The sequence below is a fragment of the Podarcis liolepis genome, assembly GCF_965112155.1.
Source record: "Podarcis liolepis genome assembly, chromosome: 16".
Lineage (NCBI taxonomy): Eukaryota > Metazoa > Chordata > Lepidosauria > Squamata > Lacertidae > Podarcis > Podarcis liolepis.
This window is the reverse complement of record NC_139567.1, coordinates 34,765,973-34,786,414: the sequence shown is the minus strand read 5'-3', so window position 1 is coordinate 34,786,414 and position 20,442 is coordinate 34,765,973. Positions and strand designations below refer to the sequence as shown.

At 44.3% G+C, this 20,442-nt stretch overlaps 2 protein-coding genes across 7 annotated transcripts in view; both read right to left on the bottom strand.

Moving 5' to 3' along the window:
* Positions 1-20,442, bottom strand: part of GTF2IRD1 (GTF2I repeat domain containing 1) — a 1,520,245-nt gene that overhangs the window by 627,604 nt on the left and 872,199 nt on the right. The window contains exon 25 of the transcript XR_014520034.1: positions 18,713-18,820. The gene's annotated coding sequence lies outside the window, so the exon portion shown is untranslated. The remainder of the gene's footprint in view (positions 1-18,712; positions 18,821-20,442) is intronic.
* AUTS2 (activator of transcription and developmental regulator AUTS2) overlaps positions 1-20,442 on the bottom strand; it is a 658,278-nt gene that overhangs the window by 296,745 nt on the left and 341,091 nt on the right. The gene's annotated exons all lie outside the window — the stretch shown is intronic.

Sequence of the window (20,442 nt, the reverse complement as noted above, 5' to 3'; positions counted from 1 at the left end):
CTGTAGCATCAGCATCACCATCTCCCCAAATGGAGAAATTCAAAAGATGGCAATGGAAGGTGGTGGTGATGTTGCTGTTAATCCTAAAGGAGAAAACACATGTCTTTCAGATCTTCTTCTTTCTCTGTTTTGTCTTCTACTTAATGATTCCTTGCAATGCTTGAGTTGTAAGTGGTCGGAAATCTAATCAGCAAATAAAGGTCTTCCTTCACTCACCAAAGGAAAGGAAACTGGACTTCATAAATCTTATGGATTATGTTGTGTCTCTGTGGGGTATCTTCAGTCTAAATGACAACGGCCCCCAAGAGGATTAGAATATATCACCCTGCACCCCGGCCCCAGCCCCAGTGCCAGCAAACAGGCTCACAGGGCAGGAATCTGCTCAAGACGGCACATTGATTATTGCACATGCTGCCTGGCGAGATGAATTGACCTGGCGTGTTTGCATGTGCGCGCCTGGGAGATCCGTCTTTTCAGTGACCAGGACAGCTGTGTTCACGAGGGGATCACCAATCATCCTGCGAGGAACTGCTTCTGTCCTTCAACAGGCAATTAACGTGAGTCCATTACTGCTCCCCGGAGGCCCCCGGGGGGCTGCAAAAAAGGCATTGACTGAAAGGTCACAAACCTCGCGAGGGCAAGAAAAAAGCTGTGCCTGGCGAAATGGAGTGGAAAGCTGTAGCTATTTATCACCTGCTAGTAATTCCAGAGTGGGGGAGGAGAGGGAGGTTAGAATCAGGGGTGGGGTGGTAGGGGGACGGGGAGAAGAGAGGGTTGTGCACTCAGTGTTCATAACTGTGAGCATGAGGCAGTGATAAGCGCATAAATAAAAACTGTAGGAGCATGTCTTATTTGGACGATGTGGGGAGAGAGCATTAAGCCCGCTTTTCTTGAACGCTGAGGTGGGCAAGGAAGTGACAAGCACCAACTAAAGTCATATTTCAGCAGTGATGGCCGAGTAGGAGAGCATCAGTTGATTAATTCCCAGCCACTGTGCGTCAGAGAAGCCAAGGCAGGGAAAAGACATCCCCTCTGCATGAGGTCTGCTGCTCTGAGCCAAAGATGTAGCCAAGAACTAGCAGAAGTAATTTAGCACTAAAACAAAAAAACCCCCCAAAAACGAGAAATAGAATTATACATGCATGCAAACGTTCTCTCTTGGGGTTGCGTAGGAGCCAAACAACATGAAAGGTGGGGCTCCACAAGAGAAATGACAGACTCTTTTGTTTTCATAGGAGACCTTGAGACAAACAAACAATACAAAAAAGTAACTCCACACCCTGGCCACTAGCGATTTGGAAGCTTCCAATACCATGTGTCTAAATAAACCACTAACTTAAATTGGCAGTTTTATGACTAAAACACAACATGGTCAAATGACACATGGGTGGCCAAGGGAAGGCTGGTTTGGGCTATGCAGAAGACCTCATTTGCTGTGGTTTGGAAGTCAAAGGGATCTTTAATTGGTTCACGATGTGCATCTGGACAGACCTTCGCTTTGGCAAAGGAGGCTGCTTCGCAAAAGTTATGTGGTATTTTTTTTGGGGGGGGGGGACAAGGACTGTAGCAGAACTGTTTGGTCTGTGCCACATTTCTTGGAGAACTTTCAAGAGAAATAACCTTTCTCTTTTTTAAGGAGAAAGGTTCAATTTGCCAAGGCAATTAGCCATTCTACAGCATGTTTGTTCATCTTGCAGTGTGTATTTGTGTCCAAGATAATTTCTGTTTATGCTACCAAGTCTTACTTTTATGCTGTTCCACATTGTTTCACAATGATCTAAGAACCAGGGACAGATAGGGGATTCTAAATGTTGAGAAGCTGTTGCTTCACAATTTGGTGTGCAAAGAGGTTTGGTAGCAAACAGGCAATGGCAGGACAAGAGCTGGAAGGAAAAGTGTCAACTGGATTGTATAACTAGGGTGCAAATCTGGCCAAAGAAGGGCTAAGAACAGCACAAAACATTCAATCCATATAAAACGGGGTGTTTTATATACTCATTCTGCTTATCTTTTTTGGGTAGGGGGAATCCATGACAACCTTGTAGACTAGAAATTTCACAGGAGGTTTATTCACAATTCCAGGCAGGAGGTGTCTGATTTGGTCACAATGATACATGCCTTAGTTACATTGTGCTTGGATTACTGTAACACACAATACATGGGGCTGCCTTCGAAAAGTTCTCAAAAACTTCAACTGGCTCAAACAGCTGCAGCCAGATTGTTGACTGGGATTAGTTATAGAAAACATACAATGTATTTACTATAACTGCTCCACTGACTACTACCGGGCTGTTTCCAGGTACAATCCCAAGTGCTAGTTATCACCTATAAAGCACTATATGGCTTAGGTCCAGGCTATTAGAAAGTCTGTATTCCCTCATATGAACCTGACTGGATTCTGGGATCTTCAGAGGAGGCCTGTTCTTGCGGTCCCATTAACCTCATAGGCTTGTTTGGTGGGGGCACGGGAGAGGACCTTCTTGGTGGCTGCTCCCAGATTTTGGCACTCCTTCCCTAGAGATGTTAAAAGGGGCATCCTCCTTGTGGTCTTTCTACTGGCAAGTAAAGACCTTCTTGTTGTTCCAACAGGCTTTCAGGAACGGAATGCTTTTAAGGAGAAGGCTGGTGCCGTGCAGTTTTAGTTGTGATTGCATGTTTTTAATAGATCTTCTATCAATGTTTAAATGCTTTTTAATGATTGTCCCATCCCCCGCCCCGTGTCTTTAGCTGTTCTTATTTTAACTGTAAGCCACCTTGAGTTCCTGTCAGGGAAAAAGGCAGAGTATAAACAAATACATAATAGAATCTATTTCAGCCCAGGACTAACTTAGAAGCAGGCCATTGATGAATATTGGATGTTAGGTGTCAACAGCAAGAGAGAACTGTTTTCTATAAGCCCTGTTTGTGGACGTCTTGAAGGTATCTGTTTGGCTGCTATTGAGCAGTGTGTGGTGGACTTGATTAGCCCAATGCACTTTATGTGTGGCTACCCTTTGCTCCAGCCTGGAAGCTCCTGCTGGTGTAAAATGCAGTGGCTGGACGGCTGGTGAGGCCATACTACCATCAGCACATAGCTCACATGCTGAAGTTGCACAGGCTCCCAAATTGGCTACTGGACCAGTTGCAAGATTTTTGAATTGATTTATGAGGCCCTTAACAGATTGGGTCCAGAATGCCTTAAACAGACCCCACCTGATTCCTGATTCTACCTTTCCATTTCATCAGGCATTTTAAGTCAATTTCCATATGCTTATTTACCGAACTTGGCCTTTTACCTGCAGTTAGTTTCCTTTAAGGGCCATATTACTTTCACTGATGAAATGTCCTATTGACTGGTGCCCAACTGATATGGTAAGAAGTGGTCTTGAAATATTGGAAATAACTAGCTTTCATAACAGGGAGGGACTGCTGATATTAGAGATGTTCAGACAACTACACAATGTTCATTGGGGGGGTGCATGGTATATGTGTGTATATGTGTCAGTTAACATCTGGAAAGGGCTTTAGTGAACCAGTCACACAAAAGACTAGCTTTGCCCCCAAGACTTCTTCAGGCATGGGAAACAACAACAACATGGTGTTTCCTTGTGATGACTGGTTCAGATGACTGGCTTATTTTAGCATGAGGACATTTTGATTGAGGATTCTGTTTCAAATGGATGAATGCCATTATGATTGCATTAAGATGCTAAGAGTGTTTTATCCAGTGCTCTCTCTCTGACACACAGACGTCACACCACACACACAAACAGAGAGAGAAAAGTCAAAGACCTTTCCATCAACTCTAGGTCTCAAGTTAAATTAAAACAACAACAACAACCAAAGAGCAAATGAACGAATAATATAAAGAGAAATGAGAAAGCAGGCTTACATAAATTAAATCAAAAGGTAGCAATAAAAACAGAACATTGGAAACCTCCCTTGTCCATTTAGCATAGTATTGTGAACTCCGACGGTGTTGGCTTTTAAGAGTCTCAGACAAGAGCCTTTCCCATCACCTGCTAACATATTTCACCCCCAGCTCTAAATTGGACAGCTTTAGAAACCATACTTCAAACACCTCTGTGGTTTTTCTCAAGCCCCTTTCTAGTTATAGCAGCTGACCTGTTAGAACTTTAATAGCTGGTCCACTTGCTAGATCAGGAACCTGTCTATTTCACACTTCCCAGAATAATGTGCATTCAAACTCAGACTTTCTTTAAAAATTCACACTCATATGAATTTTGCAATGCAGTTCTCCAGTCAAGTTGTTGTTGCTCTTGTGTTTTTAAATCACGTGCAATGGTAAAGTGTGCATTAAAAATGACTATATTAGTGAAAAGAAAATGTTAAAGGGATTGTAGTACAGAAGTTGTTTACAAAATTGTGTATGTTAGGCACAATTGCATAAAATAATATGAATTCTCAGACGGTTTTGTAAAAGACCCAAAAAAACTTTCCATCATTCTTTAGAATGGAGATGTAGCAACAAGCTCAAAGCTTGATGTTTTTTTGCTCCAGCCTCAAGAGTGAACATTCTTAAAACCCTGATCCTCATGCCTGCAATGCTTGGTTATAATTTCATAACCCTGGAAAAGACACACTGTTGTCCGTAACACAATCAGCATAAATATATCTACTTGTTTTGTGTTTGAAAACCCACACAGGCATTTCTTTCTCTCATTCCCCCCTCCCTTTCCTCCCTGATAGCTGCAGAGATTAAGCTGGTATTAACCTTAATGGGATGAAATGTCTAAACCTTGCAGATTACCAGTCAATGATTGATTGGAAAGTCTGGAAGATTATCCAGTGTGGATTTAAAGTATTTGTTTCCATGCCACCTGCTGACCATGGTATACTTCTTTATGAGGATTTGTCCAAAAGGTGACAAGTCAATGTTTAGTTCCAGTATCCTGCAGGTTATCCGTGGGAGACATGCAGACGTAGATACTGGGAGGAGAGCAGCAGAGACCATTTGGTCTGTGACATAAGGAGTTAATTCTGTTACGACAACACACTCTGATTGGCTGGAGGTTCTAGTCAGTTGGGAGTTAGCTGTCAGTGAGGAAGACTGTTGAGATTTGGCAGATAGAACAGTTTGAGGGGGAAGTAGTTCTGAAGGCATCCCACGCCACTTGTGTAGGCCTGACCTGAGAAAGATGGACATTTCTGATTATTATTCTTATTATGTACCTTTTGTTCAGTTTAAATATCAGCTTCTGTTCTCTCTAGATTCCACCTGCTTTATTCCAGTCACTCTGTCAGCAGTATATAGGATGCAGATATACAGATGTATTGTGTGCAATTCTGGGCACCACAATTTAGGAAGGATGTTGACAATCTGGAACGTGTGCAGAGGAGGGCAGCTGTGATGGTCAAGGGCAAGGGTAGGCAAACTAAGGCCCAGGGGCCGGATCCAGCCCAATTGCCTTCTAAATCCGGCCTGCAGACAGTCCGGGAATCAGTGTGTTTTTATGTGAGTAGAATGTGTCCTTTTATTTAAAATGCATCTCTGGGTTATTTGTGGGGCATAGGAATCTGTTCCCGCCCCTTCAAAATATAGTCTGCCCCCCCACAAGGCTTGAGGGACAGTGGACTGGCCCCCTGATGAAAAAGTTTGCTGATCCCTGATCAAGGGTCTAGAAGCCAAGCCTTATGAGGGACGGTTGAAGGAACTCGGTATATTTAGCCTGGAAAAGGAGACTTAGAGGACATATGTATGATAGCCATCTTCAAATATCTCAAGGGCAGTCACATGTAAGATGGAGTGAGCTTGTTTTCTCCAGCTCGGGGGGGGGGGGGGTAGGACTTGAACCAATGGCTTCCAATGACAAGAGAGGAGATTCCGACTAAACATCAGGGGGGGGGGGAATTTGACAGTAAAAGCTGTTTGACAGTGGAATGGTCTCCCTTGGGAGGTTTTGAACTCTCCTTCCTTGGAGGTTTTTAACTGGAGGTTGGATGGCTATCTGTCATGGATGCTTTAGCTGAGATTCCTGCATTGCAGGGGATTGGACTAGATGACCCTTGGGGTCCCTTCCCTTCCCTTCCCACCAACTTCCATACGGTTGCAAAACTCTCCAGTGCATTTAACATGGTGCACTTCAGTGGAATGCAAAGACTTGTGATCTCCATTGATGCCAAGGAATTCCACCTGATACCCATATTAAATCACTCATCCCTTCTACAGTGTGGTCAAAGAGACACAGTTTAAGGCTTGGGAAGGGGGTGCCATACAGGGTTAAGAACTTCTATATCAATACCTGTCCACTCACAGAAGACCAGTTAGGAGATAGATTGGCCAGAGTTCTTGTTAACTGGATTAATAGCTAACAAGGAGATTCAAGAGCAAACGACAGGAGTTCTCATGCTCTAGAGGGTTTGGGTACAGTGGGATGAATTGAGGGGGTTTCATTTCAAAGATATACTGTGCATGAACAGAAGATCCCATGGAAAATATAGTTAGCCTTTGGGAAAGAAGATATTCCACCCAGTCAATGGGACAACATTTGGAGGGCGAAATGCTGCAATTTTGTTTCTGTATATATCAGAGAAAATGCATTAAAAACAATCTGCATATGACATTATATCCCAGTAAGATTAAGAGATATTAGGGCTGTGCACAACGCCCCACTGATCTGATTCAGGGTCCAATCTGGCACTTCAGAGTATCCTCAGTCTAACTCAGGTTGATTCGGGGCTGATTCGTGATCTTGTATATGTTTAATGAAGATGAAAAAGCCTCATTAAACATGTGATGGGGGGGGGGGAGAGGAAGAGGCCGTCCGGGTGTTAAGCAAGGGTTTTGAATCCCAGCATAGGATGTGGTTTGTCAGGGGAAGAGATGTGCATTTCTTTCTACATTCAAAAGCCAATTGCAAGTGCCTTCCGAACCCCAGATGTTCCTTATCTTGCCTGGTGAGCCTCTCACTCTTTCCATAGGAAACACAAGAGGAAGCAGCAATAGTTGAGGTCTGCATGTTTAACCATGGTCAAAAATTACCTTTTTAATATTTCCTTTACATAGAAATGATTGTAAGTCACGTAAATTATACAATTTGCATTAAACACCAGACAGTGTGATGGAAAACATAGTGTTTGGTGGAAACTGACATGCAGCGGAGTGGAAACAGCGTGAATTGTGACAAAAGCCAGTCAGAACAGAAGATGCCTTGTTCCAAGTCAGTGTAGCGTCTACTTTGAATTGTAGCAGTGCTCCAGGGTTTCACGTCACCTTTCCCAGTTGTTCCTGGAGATACCAGAGATTAAACCTGAGATGTTCTGCATGCACAGTGTTCTGCCACCAATCTTTCAGCACGCCCACTATAAAGCACATATAATTGATTAATGCCTGTCAGGGAACTGACATCGGAGCGAGAGGCTAAGGGGAGGCTCCCAGATGATGCTGGTGAAGGACCCAGCAGCAGGGGGAGAAACAGCTCAGTAGAGGGGGAAGCCAATCAGCGCAACACCAGGGATAAAGGGGGGCAGACAGGGGAATTGGAGAGAGGGCTCCAGGACTCTTCACTGGACATCAGTGATGAGAGCCCAGGTCCTCCGCTACCCACGCCTTCCCTGCGCAGAAGACTCCCGCGCAGTGAGAGGAGGAGGAGAATGGGTGTCAAACAACTTTTATGTTGGAAGAGGTTCAAGAAACGCCCACTGACGGATTCTGCCAGTGACTGAGGCAGCCACAATGAGAACGGGCTGTGCAGTCAGAAAGGTTTAACAAGGGAAATTAACCGAGAAAGGCACCAGTTTACGCACGAGTAACTCATACCTATTACAATGCCTAAATCAGTTTACTCTTTTGCCAACAAGGCTGGGTTTTATTTTGTTTTTTTCAAATGAAAATAATGGTCCATCACAGTGACCTTTGTCCTGGCTCCTCCTTGCCAATTCAGACTCACTCCTTGGGTGTTGTGATTGTAAGCTTTATTGCATATTTCAGCACACTGCCCCAACGTAGCTTGAGTTACATGGCCAGGTGTAAGCTAAGACATTGTTCCACCCCCAAGGCCCCGCTCCAGAAGAGTGGGGCTGGCACAGTCATTTGTGCAATGATTTTCCTGAGTCTCAGGACTGGCCAACACAGAGGAAACTCCTATAAGTTTGGGAGTTCTGTTCATGCTGCTGGAACCACCTCAGTGTCCTCAGAGAAGGAGGCAAAGACAATGAGGCTAGCTAAATGTCAGGTCTAGCATTAGGTTCATCCACCGAGAAGAATGGTTCCTTGTTGCTGAGGGCAGAAGGGCCTAGTTCATGTCTAATGGCAGTGATATTCCAATCAGAGTATCCAGTGACACTGAGGTAGGTCACTCTTCTGACAGCCCATTCAGTCCTTCCCCTGAATCCAGGTCTCCACCTCCCATGCTGCTTGGGCCTCCTAGAGGGTCAGATTCCTCCCAAGGTTCCTGGTCCCTGTACCCCAACACACTAATCTTCCCTTGGTTTGGACTCCCCCAACCTCCTCCCACTTCGCCTCCTTGTCTGATCATCCAATCCTCTGAGCTCCTTAGGACTCGTAAAAAGATTAGATTTTTTTCATAAAACATTAGGCAAGAAGCCACGTGTCTGGGCCTGTCAAATATCTGATCTCTTAACCTTGGGGAAGTCTTCACTAATTAGGGAGGAAGAAGAAGAGGAAAGAGGAGGAAGAAGAGGAAAAGGTGGTGGAGGAGAGGCAGATTGTTGTGTTTGTTTTGGCATTATATTTTTGAAACATCATAGCCAAGGTCTTCAAATGGAGTATGTACAAGGTTATTAGGAACTTTGCCAGTAAGTAGGCATTGAGCCAGGCATATATCTGAACGGAGGGCAGCTCTGGGAGGTCTCTTCCAACACCAGTTCTTAAGAGTGAGCAATAACTAGGGTCAGGAAGGCAAGGAGAGGGCAGCTGTATATTTGTCCTGGGAGGCTGTCTACAGAGAGCAAGGCTAGATCACAAGGTAAGACTGATATGAATGACTATTAAAAAGAACGTGCTGCAGTGAGTGCATTTCACTGGACTGCAAGATCTGTGCCAGCTCCAACTACATTTCTGAGCAAAATTCAAAAGGCTGGCTAACATTTTTTCCCTGCCTTGATTTTCCTTCAGTACTGGAGCCCAGGAAACTTAACAACAGGAAATTGAGATGCAACTAAACCGTTAATAAAGGTTGATATAACAGTGGCATAAAAGCTTTCAACATCAGCATCACAGAAAGATCTTGCCTTATCTCAAAGGTCTGCTGGAGAAGCCAGGTTTCACCAATGACTCCTGAAAGCTCCATCTGCATGGCACTGTGCTCTCATTCATCTGGCTAGAGGGAGAGTAAGAGCCTCAGGCTGAAGGACAGGAAGGAATAGCCAGACTCCCTCCCCCAGTGAGGTTCTTCTTCACAAAGAAGAGAGTTTTTGCCCCTACTCTTGCCAGAGACCATCTTCAGGCTCTCCCTTAAGCCCCAAAAATCTTTTGTTTACCCAGCCCTCTTCCTTCAAAGGGAGGCATGAGAGTCCTGGACTTCAGCCTGCCAAAGTCAAGTGCCTGAAAGCCAATAGAGAATATTTTAAAATGGAGCAGGCCACTGAGAATGGCATTTTAACTTTAGATGGGAGAGAAACACACACTAAGTTTTTCAACTCTGAAAAGACAGATCTTTGCCTTATTGTTTCTGATCAATATCAAGGCTAAATGCAAATAGGAGAAGGCAGAGGTCATATAAGCCCAGGGCATCTGGAAGGAGAAATAAGGAGGTCCAGTGGGCGAAAAGGACATGTATCTACACTTGGGAGAGGGGTGTCATGTGAAATATAGCCTTATACAAGCTTTTCCACAGAAAACTTTGTTCAACAGATAAAAGCGCTAAGGACTGAAACCTTCAACCACTTATTCATGCTAGACTGTGGTCCTAACTCATTAACTTGGAATAGGATCCTAGGAAGCTATCTTCCACCTGTTGTCCATATAGATCTCTATAGTCTACACCAGATATTTTCAACCTTTTTCAGACCTAGCACACACTTTTAACCTGAAAATACATTTCGGGAACCCATTTCTTAATCCTTAAAGCCAAGTATTTGCAAGGTGGTAGCGCTGTTGATGTGACCCACCTTTGACCAGACCATGAACCCACTAGTGGGTCACTCAAGACCCACCAATGGAAGCCCAATGGTGTACATTGACTGGCAGGGACCTCACCAAGAGATCTCAGAGACTGAACTTCAGCACACAGCGCAGAGGATCTACCACTAAGTCCCATTGAGCATAGGGAGACATACTTCTTAGCAGAAGAGTGTAGGATTGAACCAAACACCTGTTTATTTCACGAGATGTTATTGTCAGCGGATGTTGGTGCCCAGTAAGACTAGTTGGGCAGACAACAAGGAGATGAACACTAGGGGGAAGCAAAGCCAATCACAGGTTAAACCAACTAATACTAGTTTTGCCCCCATCCTCCTCCCTGCTGAGTTCTCCAAGGACAACACTGAAACTAAGGAGGAAGAAGATGACAAGCAGTACCATCCCCTGGGCTGGTTGTACGTAAGAAGGCAGGCAGACTGAAGATGGATGATGGGGCAGTGCCCCGTTCGTCCTAATGGTCTTGTCGTAAGCCAGCAGTCCAGATCTGATGCTCTGCAGATCTTGTTGGACCAGAACTCCCATCACCCCCGGACCATTTGCTATGATGGCTGAGGCTGATGGGAGTTGTAGTTCAAAACATCTGGAGAATATCAGGTTGGTAGTAGACCGTTACAATATTTGTATGCTGTTTTGATTTTTCATTGCAATGGAAAGATGGGGCATAAATGCATTAATTTAAATCAATCAGGCAACTGGGGTCTGCTAAAGAGATCAGTGCTATAAAGATCCTTTCCCCCTTTCCTTTTCTTTTTAAAAAAGGTCAATTTAAATGAACAACATTTTTAAAGAGAGATAATTTTGCACTGGGACTTTAAAAGCTCCCTGTAAATAGGATTTATGGTTTCCGATAATTGCATTTCCTTTCCGTTTGTTTGCAAAGTCACCGAGTCGCCAAGCAAAATGGAAAAAAAGGGGATGGCAATTATAATTTATTATGCAGTAATTGTTACCTAAATGTTTTTGAATAAGCAAAAATCACATCTGTTTAGGAGTAAGTTGCGAGCCAAGAGAATTCCCTTTGAAATGGGAGGCAGCGTTCTCAAATTCTGTAACTGTACACATAAAACAACGTATTTATTTCCCCACTGAGTCCATTACATTCCCAAGTCAAACGGCATCTTCTTTTCCCTTCCCATATTAAAGCCTTTGATTTAATGGAGGTTTTAACTACTAGTTCTTTGGGGAATTTTCACTAGGCTCTGCACAGATTAGGTTATTGGAAAGTATAGTTATTTGCTTGTAAAGTGGCAGTTCCGTGTCAAAATTGATTTTCTCCGGTGCTGCAACAGTAAGACAGATAAGCCTCTGCTTTGCATCCAAAATAACATGATCTCCCAGCCTGGATAGTTTTTCTTTTCTCTCTCCCTCCCCCCCCCTTTCTACTTTTCTTCTCAACATAAGCACTTCATTTAAAGTGCTGCTTTGCACAGGGGGCACAACTGCATTGCAAAAACACAAACACAGAGGCATTGCTGGGACCTCCGCAGGCTTGCTCGCCTCCAACCAAGTCTTACCATATGGGGAAGGCCATAGCGCTAAGCACTGAGTACATGTTTTGCAAGCAGAGAATCCCAGTGTTCGGTGGAGGACATTTTCTGTTAAAGAATCTCACGGTCAGAGCGTTGGGTCATCCAGCTCCATGCAGGCTGCACTGATTGGCCCAGGAGCTCTCAAGGATTTCAGGCAAGAGTCCTTCGCAACCCTAACTGGAGATGCTGAGGATTGAACATGCATTCACATGCACAGTTTACCCTAATATGTGTGGGGTTTTGCTTCTTTGTTTTATGCATTAAAACTTCATTGCTAAATTCATGGAAAGGCAAATTCTGAAGGGTGACTGACCTTCATTCCTCATACTGCTTCAGAAAGGGCAAATTATGTAGCTTCGCCTTAAATTGTGGCCCGAACTGCATTTTCCCTCACCCCCATCCCTAGCCTGGATACAGCCTTGTTGGTACTGCAAAGATTTCAGCAGGCACCTAAAAATGAGACAGTGCGGCGCCTCCTCTTGGATGCAGAACTGCATTGCAAAATTCAGAAATGCGCAAATGTCAAAGGGTGACTTTGTTTTCCCTTGCCGTATTATTTTGGTGAGCGCCAAAAATGTGAAATGAACTGAAAATCTTCCCCACCTCTAATGATGGCTGTCTTAAAGCCTAAAAAACTGTCTGCTTTCCAAATGTAGGGCATTCTGCATGCTTCCCCTTCTATCTGTTTAGCTAGGCTGTCCTTGCAGCTCTCTCTCTCTCTCTCCCCACAGCTTACAGAATTGTTGTCCCAAGTTCCCGAGAGATTAATGTATTTACTGACTTCTTTAAGACGTTGTACCAATCAATGTTAACCGTCTCTGACAGAGACATAAAGGATCTATTAAATTAGATCCAAGGCCCTATTAAATTACCCGGCGAGAAGCAGCGCGGCTCACCTTATCTAGGACAGAAATTAATGCATGTTATTAGAGGCTTGTATTTAAGGGAAATTCTCAGAAGGAACTGAGAGCCTTGCAAAATGGGGTGGGGGGGGGAAACGAGTGTTGGGAGAAAAAGAAAAGGCGCTGCCGCCATTAAACTGCCTCTGCAATTTCTATGATGCCATCCTTTTTGTAGAGAAAAAAAAAGGAGAAACCTCCAACAGCCTCCCACCCACGAGTTCCCCTTTGCTAATCAGATTAGTGACAAATAAAATTAAACCATTAAGGCAATTAAGTAATTCTTAGTTAACATTGGATCAGTTGCTTGCATGCAAATGTTCTCGTTTCCTTTCTATTAAAGGGACTGATCAAATGTAATTTCCAAGTTCCCTAGGAGTCATTTGTTTCTCAAGAATTCACGGGTTTCCATTTGCTGCCTTGCTGGACCTCGTCTGCTCAGCGGAACATTACTTAGCTGAAAATTCATGATGGGTTTGGGGAAGAAGAGATCCCCTTTTTAATTAACTCTTTATCCAGGGTTGTTAATGCAGGGGGTTGTACAAGGAATGGTTGAGCAGTCTCTCTGAGTTATGATACAAGCCGGCCACTTTTTCACCTCCTGGATGAATGCACAGAGCATCCATCAGATTTCACACTTCTCTGAGTGCTTATTTATTTATAAAAGTATCTACATCTCACCCTCTCACAAAAACATCAGGGTGGTACAGAGCAACATTTAAAAAATGTTAAGAGCAGTACAGAACAACCATTAAAAAGACTGGCCACTCAAGAAGACTGTAAACGGTTGCAAGGACCTGTCAGCATATAAAAAAGTCTTTAAGAGATGCCTGTAACTTAAAAGTGAAAATGCCTACCAAATCTCTGCTGGAAGAGTGTTCCATGTTATAGGACTGGCCATTCAAAGTACCTCACTTCTGGTTGAGGCTAGATGGACCTTAGTAACATAGGAGACAACTAACAGCACTCCTCTGGATGAACTCAAGGCTCAGGCAGTCCTTGATATCACCAAGTTGTTCAGGGCTTCGTATATCAACCCAAGAACTTGAACCTAACATATAGATGGCCATTGTAAATATTCTAGCAAAGGTGTCACATGCTGTCTGCCACCTTCACCCCCAGTTTTACTCCATTCCAAATTATGCCGTTCCATATTTCAGATATGATTTCTGGATTGGGACTTGGCAGGCTGGAATCCATTTTGGAGTCTGATTCCTAAGATGTATTTGTTGGGAATCTGAGGTCAGATACCCATGTAACGGAAGTTTCCCCCAGTTTCAGTCACTGCACAGAGGCACCTTAAGGTCCAAAATGGCTTGCTGCTGTAGAAGATAAGGCTTCAGTAATACAGTTCCAGACATTGATATATACATATAGCTTGTAGTCTTTGCAGATACAGATATATGCTACAAGTGCAAAGTATCTCTGTTGCTCCAGAACTCCAAGATGTAACGCAGACTCTGACTTACTTCTCAAGACTGACGCCAACACACAGCTGCACAAGACCCAGACCCAATGAGCTGACATGCCTTAATCACTTATATAGATTGTACTGGGCCACTGCCATAGCAACTGGCTTGGCCAACCATGCACCTGTTGGCTTATCTCATACATGGGGTAATTTGTGCTCATAAAGGAAATTAACCCTTTCTTCCACGTCTAGTTCCTCCAAAAGTATTTTGTGGCCTTTGTCTGTGACTTCATTAGTGTAGAAGGGTGCTTGTTGAAGGTCAACACCAGCACTCTTAGTTGGGTCTGGAAATGGGCCAGGAGCCAGTGAAATATTGGCATAATAATGGTGCAGTTAGCAACCATGCAGCCGTTTCTTGTACCAATTGAAGTTTCTGGACCATTTTGAGAGATAGCCCCGTGTGCAAAGTATTTCAGGGATCCAAAGGGTGTGGGAGTGGAGCTGAAAGCAATAGGGAGATTCAAAGGGGAAAGACATCATTAAAATCACTTCTCCCTCTGCAAGTCTCCAATTGTGAAAATGTCCCCACTGAAACCAAGAAAGGGATCAGAAGGTCAGTGGCGTAGCGTGGGTTGTCAGCACCCGGGGCAAGGCAAGTAATTTGCGCCCCCTAACCCATGGATTTGCGCCCCCTAACCCGTGGATTTGCGCCCCCTAACCCTAACCCCCAGATGTTGCGCCCGGTGCGGCCGGCCCCCCCTGCACCCCCCACGCTACGCCACTGCAGAAGGTGCAAATGCATCTCACCATGGAAGCCACTGAAGCCCCAACACCCGGGGACAGTGCTGTGAGCCTTTCTGCCACCATGATCTTGATTTGATATTTATATTCCATTTCCCCAACAATCAAAGCTCAGAACAACAACAAAGCATTAACAGACAAACGGAACACATCCTAATCCAAAAGAAATATACAATTTTGAAAAGTACAGCAGGTGCAAAAAAGGAATCAAAACAACATGAAACAGAATCACAAAATATCAATCAATCACACCGGGTTGGCAATTAATGTCAATAAACCCTGAGGCTAGAAACAGAAAAAACAAACCATCCATCAGGATCCCCTTTCTCTCCCCTGGGTTGTACAACTCCTCTGTCATCTCTCACCTATGGGGGGCAGGTTCCACCAGCAGGGTCTCACCCTTGGACAAAAGCCACTCTTCTCCCCCACTGCAGCCAACTAGTCAGCAGACAAAATATTTATTTCCCCCGTATTATAACGACCAGAGCCTGGCGTGTGGAAGACTCTACAAACCTGGCATCATCACAATCGCACAATTGTTGGGGAAAGCTAGGAAACCTAAGGCAATAAACCCCACATCTGAATACAACTTTCATTGGCTCAGAATGTCATTGGCTGTAGCTCCACCTGCTGCTGGGCTCCTCTCTCTGGAACACCAGTTCCAGTGGACACCAATCACCACTGCATGTGGGCTGACTCAGATGCACATGTTCAACATTTTCTGTTTATTATTTTCTCCATAGTCTCTCTCTCTCTTTTAAAACAGCAAGCTTTCTCTTTGTTCTTTCACCCCATTTCCTGATGCGTCAGCATCCTTCCTTCCTTCAGTGAACTGCAAGGTGTGCCCTATGGGCGTCTCTCTCTCTCTAAATCATCCATGATGTATTGTGCGTGCCTTAAATGAGTCTGCTCCATTTACACAATTGCCCTATTAATTTCCTCCTCATTGATTTACACCACTTTCTGCAGAAAACCATCCCCCCAGGCCCCACTTCCCCACGTGCTTGCAAGAAACTCTGGTCTGTGTTTCCTACCTCCCTGTCACACCTCCTCACCATTTGTCTTCATTCATCCATCCCTTATCTTCTGTCTCCCTTCCCCTCCCACCGTTCCGTCTAACTTCTGTTCATTTTGCATCCCCTCCTCTCCTCTCCCTCCCTCTTTGCTTTAGTGTGGCTAATAAATCTACGGCAAGAAGGTTAGAATCTCAGAAGATACAGGTTTAAAGGCAAAGTATAACGCCGCCAATAAAATTCAAGAGTCTCCAGCACAGGGGGAGCAGGCAGCAGAGAGACTCCCAAAGAATTTACTACAATCCTGAGCAATGTGAGCATAAGTTAGGGATGTGAAGGGTTCGGTGAGTTGGGGCAAAGACCATAGCTCAGCAGTGCAGCATCTATTTTACATCACAGTTAAATAATGGCATATCCAGGTAGGGATCAGTGAGTTTGACCAAACTGCGGGAGGCAGTGGAAGACAGGAGTGCCTGGCGTGCTCTGGTCCATGGGGTCACAAAGAGTCGGACACGACTAAACAACTAAACAACAAAAGGTAGGGATGGGGGAGGCTCAGTACAGTGGTACCTTGGTTGTCGAACAGCTTGGCTCCTGAACAAATCAGCTCCCAAAACACCGCAAACCCAAAAGTAAGTGTTCCGGTTTGCGAACGTCTTTTGGAAGCCAAATGTCTGACATGGCTTCCGTGGTTTCCAATTGAGTACAGGAAGCTCCTGCAGCCAATCAGAAGTTGTGCCTTGGTTTTTCAATGGTTCCGGGAGCCTAACAGACTCCTGGAACGAGTTAAGTTCGACAACCAAGGTACCACTGTATGGACAATGTGTTTCCTGGAAGTTCAAAATAGATTATGAATTGAAATTATTTCCCATTCCAACCCACCAGCAACTGGAACTCTTAGATTAGCAATTGCTGAGGTTGCCCAGACCATGAAAGAAGTTGTCACAGAATCATAGAGTCATAAAGGGACTCCATAGAGTTGGAAGGGACCTTAGGGTCATCTAGCGCACCCTCTGGAATGCAAGAATCTCAGCTAAAGCATCCATGACAGATGGCCATCCAACCTCTGCTTAAAAACCTCCAAGGATGGGGAGTCCACCACATCTCGTGGGAGGCAATGTATTCCACTGCCAAACAGCTCCAATTGTCAGAAAGTTTTTCTGAATGTTTAGAAACATTCAGAACATCTTTGAAAAGAAGGAAGGAAGGAAGGAAGGAAGGAAGGAAGGAAGGAAGGAAGGAAGGAAGGCAAACAGAATGCCCTGAATGAAAATCAGTTTCACAAAATACCCCCCCCCCAACACACACACACACACACACACTCTCCACTGCAAAGTGTGAAGTGCAGTCTGAATTCACTTTAGCATTACATTTTGGTTGCAATGCTTTTTCACACCTATGAGGAAGCACTTAGTCTTGCACACCATGGCATTTACTTCTGAGTAAGCATTCAGAAGCTCAGACAGCATGCCTAATGAATGGCTGGGGCAACCCAGCCAGATGCCTGGGGGTATAACAACAACAACAACAATAACAACAATAATAATAAATGCACCAGGTTCTATTTTGGGTGCTGGAGGTTAGCTGCCAAAAAGCGGGCCCATATTCAAGAGAGCATAAGAGCTGCAGTTACAAATCAGGGCAACCGAGAGATCTGTGTTCCACATGAGAAATGTGATGTAACTATAAAGCAATTGCAAGCTTAGGGAACAATAATTCAACCGTTGATCAGCTGAGTTCCAAGCTACAGTTTCCATGTATATAAACTGCATTTTTAAAAGGGCCGTATAATGCAGTTCGGAAATCACTCATTTTTGCCCTCCCACAACCGAAAAGTGTATGGAGTTCATATTGCATACAATTATTGACTCGTCGTGGTTTGTTCATGGAAAAGCCATTCCAGTGAGTGTAGCCCGGGGGGGGGGGGGCTGGAAAAGAAAGAAAACAGGGAGGAGGATTCTTTGAGCCCCTTTGGCTTATTGGCTGGCATCTTGGATGAAGGCATGACAGATCGGCTGGAGCCCTGAGCACAGAATCATAGAAGTGTAGAGTGGGAGGGGACCATGAGGTCATTTACTCCAATCCCCTCCAATCTTTTGCCCAACGCAGGACTCGAACCCACAACCCTGAGTTTAAGAGTCTCATGCTCTACTGATTGAGCCGATTCCAGCAGTAGCACATTTGTTAGGAATAAGTATATATACAGTGTAGCAGACAGGGTGTCAGACTAGGACAGGGCAGACCAGGGTTCAAATCTCTACTCAGCCATGAAACTTGCCTTGGGTTGGCCACTACCTCTCAGTCTAACTACCTCACAGGGCAGTTGTGAGCATAGTAAAGAGAGGGGGGGGGAGTCATGTATGCCACTGTGAGCTCGATAGAATAAAGGTGGGATATATATACAAGAACACTTCAATTTAAACCGTTGTACTGCTGGGTCTCTTATATTGTAACTCTGAGACCAGGGGCTTCTCCTATATATCTATATATATATATATATATATAATCTTTTTGATCATGTAAAACACTCTGGGATATTTTCCAGCTGAACAGCAGAATAAAAACAGGTGCTTTAAAATAAACAAGGCATTGTAACAATTTATTGATGGTCTCACTAATACACACACATGAAAATCAGCAATATCTGTGCACAGAATCTAGGTGACTTTTAGGAGTCAGATTTGCAGAACCAACAATACTGGTTTGGGGGAGGGGGGGAAGAGAATATTATTTACAAAGCTTTGATTACATGGTTCATCAGAACACTGAGGGGAACACATAGCCACCCACAACAAGGGGGAGATAATCCCAACAATTTTCATTTCCCCAATCTTAAATTGGGTTCTCCATATTCTGCAGCAATTTGCAATTAAATAAACAAACAAATACAAATCCCTCAGTATTTCTGTGCAATTTTATCCTAATATACATATTTTTTTTTTGTATGCAGTTTTGACTAATATATGCATTTTGCAAGAATTTTTTCCTGATAGGATGCATTTTTTTTTTGCATAAACTTTTCTTTTCTTTTCTTTTTTTTACTAATGTATAAATTTATATGCAAACTTTCCCCTAATAGACACACACACTGGTTGGAGAACTGCCTAGCCCGATTCAGAGTGGGGTGAACCTCTGGGAATAACTGTGTTCTGGTCCACATACAGGTTTGACAAGAGTGTGTATTAGGCAGCTGCTAATTAAAATGCTAACGCCGTCCAAGTCTTTCCCCATCTCTGCCCAGAACCTTCATCCTGCCTCCGTAGCCAGAGGCAGACGGCAAGAACGAGCCACCTCCAAGCAGAGATGTAGAAGGAGCGTGGCACCATTTTAACAAGCTAAATTTCCTGTCGCACACATGGCTGCTCCCTGCTGGCGCAGCCCTCGTTTTAGCCTGATGAAGTCAGTGTGATGAACTCCCGAGTTTTAGCCTGCCCTTGAGCCTCACATCTATCTGATCTTTCATTCTGCTAGCCGCACATTTCTCGCTAAGCACACACAACTCCCCGGGCCCCAGCGGAGACGGCTTCGCTTCGGCTCGGCATCAATATGTTCGGCGCTGAATTCATTTCTGCAGGGAGCCCGGTAAATCTGAACTTTCCAAAATCATTTGGCCCCTATTACTGGTAAGCACTGCTCTTAAATAGGTTGTAACTCCGACTAATAGGCTCTGTAATCGGAGCTGAATTGAACAAAAGACTCTGCTATGGGCGACTATCAGTCATTTTTATTGCCAATCAAATGCCTGGGTATAGGAAGGAAAAGAACCTCTCCTCTTTTTTTCCACTTTACACACTCCTAGTTTGCTGGAAAACCTTACACAACTTAAACCAAGCAACTCGCCCCCATCTCCCCACACCTACACATTTTGCAGAGATTTCAAACAAGACATTTGCCACGGAAAGGTTTTCCTCATAGTTTAAAACAGACACTTTCACTCTCCTTATTTGTCAAGGGCAGTCTCTATTGCCATCACACCGGCGAATATGACTTGAGACACAAATAACTGAGCTGGGGGAAAGGTTACATTCAGTGCTATTTTTCTAGGTAAAAAGAGGTGCTCGAAGTCACCATGAATACCTCCCTTGGTTTCTTATAACTGCAATGAAGAAGAAGCCAAGTTACAGGGAACCAGGCAGAGGGCCTTCTCGGTAGTGGCACCCGCCCTGTGGAACGCCGTCCCACCAGATGTCAAAGAGAAACATAACTACCAAACTTTTAGAAGACATCTGAAGGCAGCCCTGTTTAGGGAAGCTTTTTAATAGGTTGTTGTATTTTAGTGTTCTGTTGGACGCCACCCAGAGTGGCTGGGGAAACCCAGCCAGATGGGCAGGGTATAAATAATAAATTATTATTATTATTACAATGGCACCCAGCTGAACTGAGTTACAGTGAGTTCCAGCTGTAAAAAAAAAACCCGGTTACATTTATAAAAAAGATACAACAGTGTTGAGGATCTGCAGGAAACCAATTAACCAAGATTAAACCAAATGAGCCCAATCAGCACATTCTGGGCAGGCAAGTTCCCTAATGAGGGAGGGAACATCTCCCTTCCCTCCTTCTGAACATGTTTTCAGGTGCCACCTGTGGCCCCACCACCAAAGATGGAAAGGGATTCTTCCTCCTTGCTATGAGAGCCTTGGGCTCAAGAGCAGGGAATCCTCGGCCGCATCATCTCCCTTGCCAGCCA